The sequence below is a fragment of the Palaemon carinicauda genome, chromosome 6 (genome assembly GCF_036898095.1).
Source record: "Palaemon carinicauda isolate YSFRI2023 chromosome 6, ASM3689809v2, whole genome shotgun sequence".
NCBI classification, from domain to species: domain Eukaryota; kingdom Metazoa; phylum Arthropoda; class Malacostraca; order Decapoda; family Palaemonidae; genus Palaemon; species Palaemon carinicauda.
This window is the reverse complement of record NC_090730.1, coordinates 41835649-41841213: the sequence shown is the minus strand read 5'-3', so window position 1 is coordinate 41841213 and position 5565 is coordinate 41835649. Positions and strand designations below refer to the sequence as shown.

General features: G+C 36.5%; 1 pseudogene; it reads right to left on the bottom strand.

Annotated features, from left to right (window-relative positions):
- Positions 1-367: 367 nt before the first annotated feature.
- LOC137642966 (uncharacterized) lies at positions 368-3213 on the bottom strand (annotated as a pseudogene).
- Between the last annotated feature and the right edge of the window lie 2352 nt (positions 3214-5565).

The window sequence follows — 5565 nt, the reverse complement described above, 5'->3', positions numbered from 1 at the left end:
TAATTTATTAGACTCCCATTTTCAAGACCCTGTATTAGAGATCATAGTTCCTAGATATTCAAAGTATTCTACCTATCAACCCTTTCTCCTCCAAAGGATGTTTTATCTTCCTTTGCATATTCAGTTATTAACATTGAATATTCTCTTTTATCTATACCATTTATATTTATGCATTGAATTGTAAAAAAAAGTTAAGAGATACTCAAAAAAGTGTATTCAACACGTCCTCTATACTTTACCTTATATTTAATGCTATAGCTCAAGTACAAAATATAATAATGACATATTTTTATAAATAGTACACAAATAAATTGCAGTTGGTTTCAATAATACTGGTGTTTGAAGACTTTAAATGCGATTTTGTCAACTAGTTGAAAATGGCCTTTTTTATGGCTTTCTTCACAAACAGCTCTTGTGTGGCATCCAAACATTTCAGTTCATGCGCCCATGTCTTTGTTTGGCTCAGGTTCTGGTCCTCCAGCTCAGTTAACCGTGCTTTTGCCAAAGACAGGAGTCCCGCTTTCTCGGCTTCCGTGACTGGCTTGCTTTTTCTGCCGAGAGATACGGACGGACTGTATGATGACTGCATCTTCGGCATGGTCATTGGGCGGGTAATCGCTGGAAGTGACCCCTCACAGTTCTCGCTTTCTCTTTCTTTAGTACCGTCTCATGAGTCATCTCCGTCCTGGTACAGAATAAAAACAAAATCAAAATAGAAAAAAATTACTCTTGCGAGTACAAATCACATCTCATAGCCACCCTATCATATAAAGTTTTTCTACACTTTGTCCTTCTTTGACCTTGACCTTTGGCCTCATGACCTGAATTTACAGACATTTCCAGAACTTCTCAAGCCCTACCACTGTGTAAAGTTTGAACTTGATTGGCTCGATATTTCTTGAGTTATGCTGCGAACAGACATCCAGACAGACACCCAGACATACAGAGACGACAAAAACATTATCCATGCCACGGCTATCGTTGGCGTGGGTGATAACAATTAAGTGCATACTCAGGATATACATACAGGACCGACTGGTATAAATATTTTGACCAAGTCTCACTTGGACCAAAATTTCATAATAGTTGGTCCAAAATTCTCTAAATTAGGTAGTTTTTTAGGAAAAATTGGAATTTTTTTTAAGAAACTTTTTTGATTTTAGGAAAAAATGCAGGATTTCATGAATTTTTGGACCAACTTGGGCAAAAAAATTGTTGAGTTGGTCAAAATATTTTTTTATATCACACTTTTTTAAAAAATATAAATTTTATTTTAAAAAATTAAATAGTTTATTAAAAAACGCGCAATTTTATGAATTATTGGACCGACTGATTACCAAATTTGTGACCGACTGACAGCTATCCAATTAACATTGGAGGTAACCCCCCCCCCCCATAAGCCCATCCCTGACCTCTCCCACCCAAAATCCCTAATTCCCAACGTATCCTCCAAAAATTATTAAAATTTAGTTTCATTTGCTTAAACGCCATTTGGTAGTGAGATCACAATGATTGTCAGTTTTCAGTAATAACCCTTAATTTCGTTTTCAGATGCCGAAAACACCAGAAAAATGGTTTATGACGAGTGATGCCATCAAGTCGGCCTGGCATTTTCCTAACTGTTTAGGTGCTATAGACGGAAAGCACATCCCTATAAAAAACTAGTCAAGTCTGGATCATTCTACTCTAACTATAAAAATTTCTTCAGCATCGTACTCATAGGTGTCGTCACTGCCAATTATGAATTCATTATGGCAGACGTAGGCGTAAATGGGCGCGTTTCCGATGGAGGAGTAATATCTGTAACTGAACCGACGCCTTGAAGAAGCCGCTTTGAACCTCCCAGAACCAGAGCCCATTGTTCATAACGGAAGAAACATGCCGTACGTTTCCGTCGCTGATGATGCCTTTGCAATGTCAGAAAATCTTCTGAAACCGTACGGAGGCAAGTTAGATCATGACCAGCGAGTGTTCAATTATCGCTTGAGCAGGGCGAGACACGTATCAGAAAATGCTTTTGGTATACTCTCCGCCAGGTTTGGTGTAATTTGAAACACTTTAGAGCTGGAACTTGAAAAAGACACGACGATAATGCTAGCATGCTGTTATCTGCGCAATCTCCTCCACAAGAAATCAAAACGCTACTTGAGGGGTGGAAATGTGGACTGGGAAGATGCAAATTACAATGTACAACCGGGGGACTGGCGAGAAGGTCAACATTAGCTGGAAGGTCTGGAGATGTATAGAAGTAGACACATTGGAAAAGTAGTACGCGGTGTGCGAGATTCTTACTTCCAATACTTCTGCAGAGAAGGACGTGTTCCTTGGCAAGATGCCATTATTGCGTAATGATTTCGTGCAAACAGAATAGAAGGGACTGACTCTGGTCAGCTAGTGCGTGCTCGATACGCTGGACTCTCACAAATTCGGGGAACTCAAAATGAAGTCACCGGCCCGACCGTATGCAATTATTTAATATAGTTTTTCTATTATAATTATAGGTTATCTACAATAAGGGTTTTCTTTATCGATGTATCGGTTATCGAGATGATTAGTAAATAGTTATAGTTAGCAAAAATATAAATAGTCTAAACACATGATTTATCAACAATACTTTATTAAATATAGTGCAAATATATTGTGGGTTTTTTTTTCCCCCTTTCCAAACAGTGTAATATTGGTGCGTAAAAGATAAGGTAAATGTAAAAAATGGGAATTTACCACACTAAAAATAATTATCATCCCAAATATAAACACATTCGATAGCATAGTCAATATTGTGTTAAATTATTGCATTTGCTAAATTTATACATTGGATATTTACGCTTCATATAATCTATACTACTTCACGTGAGAGTAAAATTTTGCATAAATCAACATAATATCTTTCATGATATTAGCTGCATTGGCAAATATGAACTTTGACATCTCTAAACAATTAGGCTAAAAGATATAATTCCAATAAAGAAAATATGTTTGTGTTGGTAAAGGTTTGCAATATTACTAGAATAAGTCCGAATTGTCAAAGAAAGATAAACTAGCCTGAATTGTTCCTTGTTTATCGCTTGTGTCGTTATCATCTCCATTGGACAAGGTGCTTCTCGACTCGGCAAGAGTCTCCTGGTCTCTCAAGAACATCACAGCCTCCATGAACCACACCCGTGACTCGTACAGGTCTTCAGTTCCGGCACCTGATTTGCCACTTTTGTCAATTTTTTGAAGTTCATTCCAAAAAAATTTTTAGCATATTATTTATTTTTTTCTTCAGATCTTCTGATGTGGCGGAAGTAAAATGCTAATGATATTTCTGCAGTAGAATGTCATAAGCTTCGGCTTTCTTAGCACGATTGCTATAATCATCTGACCTAATTCTCCACAAGGCTGGCAAGGTCTGATACACTCCTAAAACTTCAATAAAAAATTTCTTTTTGGTCTCCTTCTTCACAGACATAGCCTCGCAGGTATCACCTGCGAACTAAAAAGTTTGATCAAAATTTGACAAGAGCCCACACACTCATCAAAAATTTGACGACTCGTCAAAAAATATCAAACGGATTTGATCAATCAAAATATTGCTTCAAATCTTTTTTTGACATCAAAACGTCCTACAAACACACTCAAATTTTGCATCAAAATTTTGATATCAAAATTTTTATGCAAAATTTTGACGCATTTTTTGAACGTGTATGGGCCCCTTAAGGGATGAAAGATGGAATCAATGTATGAAATGTGGGTCATATGGCCAGGTGATGGATAAAGGAATTGAAGAAGGAAACAAGCTTATAACTTGTGAATACCAGATTGCAGAAGGCACCGATTCTTTCGCCTCAAAATTTCAGGGAAATGTGCTCAATAAATTTATCAAAATCCAATGATCACGCCTAAGGAGACGGGTCTCTCCACTAAGTCTTGTAGGAGAGGAATGAAGGAGGTCTTGAAAAGGGATGCTGTATGTTATTCATGAATATATAATAACGTTTGTGTTTTACTCTAAGAAATCATGTGTTTTAGATTATATGTTACCAGAATTTCTAAACAAATTCTTTCGTAAGTTTGCAAGCGATTCAAAAGTAAGGTTAAGGATAACTTGTAATTATAATTAAAAAGAAATAACTAGGAGAGAGAGAGAGAGAGAGAGAGAGAGAGAGAGAGAGAGAGAGAGAGAGAGAGAGAGAGAGAGAGAGAGAGAGAGAGAGAGAGAGAGAGAGTGTGTTTGGTGGTTATGCTTTTCTTAAGTAGAATGAACAAAAGAACTCAACAAATTTGTATGAATATTCAAAGTTTGAGAGCTAAATAGCATTAAAGATTGACGAAATTGTATCACCAGTGGGCTCCATAAAGTTGAGTTCAGGAATTACATAAAGTAATATTAAACCGACACCAAGCAAAATGCAGGGATACCATCAAAATTAGGGTTGAAAATGATCTGAAATGTAGTAAGAGGAGAAAGATTTGGCCAAATCGGGAGTTATTGATTGTAAATTCCTGGATTTCATTGCAAATATACTGAGAGAATGCAATCAATTTCGAAATGTAAATCCCTGATTAAATACCCAAATGTAGGATTAAGACCGTATACCAAAATTTCTTTAAATCCCTAGATATAATTAGAAATGTAACCAAATTCGACTTTGAAATACTTAATTATTGTTAAATATCAATCATTACCTCTGCATCAATGTTGGAAGGAGGTTATGTTTCGTCCCCCTGGTTTGGTGTTTGTGTATAAACACCTTCATGGCTGGGTTTTTAATCGTAGAGTAATGAAACTTGCATGGGTTATGTGTTAGGTAAAAAGCTGGAAATGATTAAATTTTGGAAGGTCAAGGTCGAATGTCAAGGTTAAGGTCAAGCAAAATGTCCAATTCACGTAATCAGCCATAAGTTTAGACATCGCTGACTTAGTGACGTCAAACTTGGTTCATATGTGAGTGTATGAAAATACACGCCAATTAATACAGGTTAAAGTCAAAGGTCAAGGTCAAGGTCCAGCAAAAGGTCGAAAAATAAGCTGCTGCGGTGGAAGTTTCCCCACTACTGAATGCCACTCTAGTTAGTAATGTGTTTTCCTTCAAGTTTCATTTTACTTGCCATCAAGTCTTTATACTTAAGATAGAAATAATGATAAGGTACTGCTCAACTCCAGCTTCCAAACCAGTTATTAATTCCAGACATTAAACGCTGATTAGTGATTAATCACATTCATGAAATTCTGTCGTGCCATAACTCTTCGATATTCGATGGACCCACATCGAATACTTAGTCACATGGCATTTCCGGCGATTAGAGTACGTCAGGTACACAATATATCAATTTAGGAAGATAATGATGTATCAGGAGTCGGTACGACATCATCGTTTGGAAGAGCTTATTAATCATTTAGGATTCAATTCCCAATTTTACCCCGCTTGTTTTAATGCTTAAATGCTCTCGTGTTAGCTTTCACATACACACGCGCATACACGTACTCATACATAAATATACATATATAACATAAGCCTAATTCTACAGTATACTGTATGTACAGTAAATACACACATATAAAATTTTACTTGGTCTTTTCTT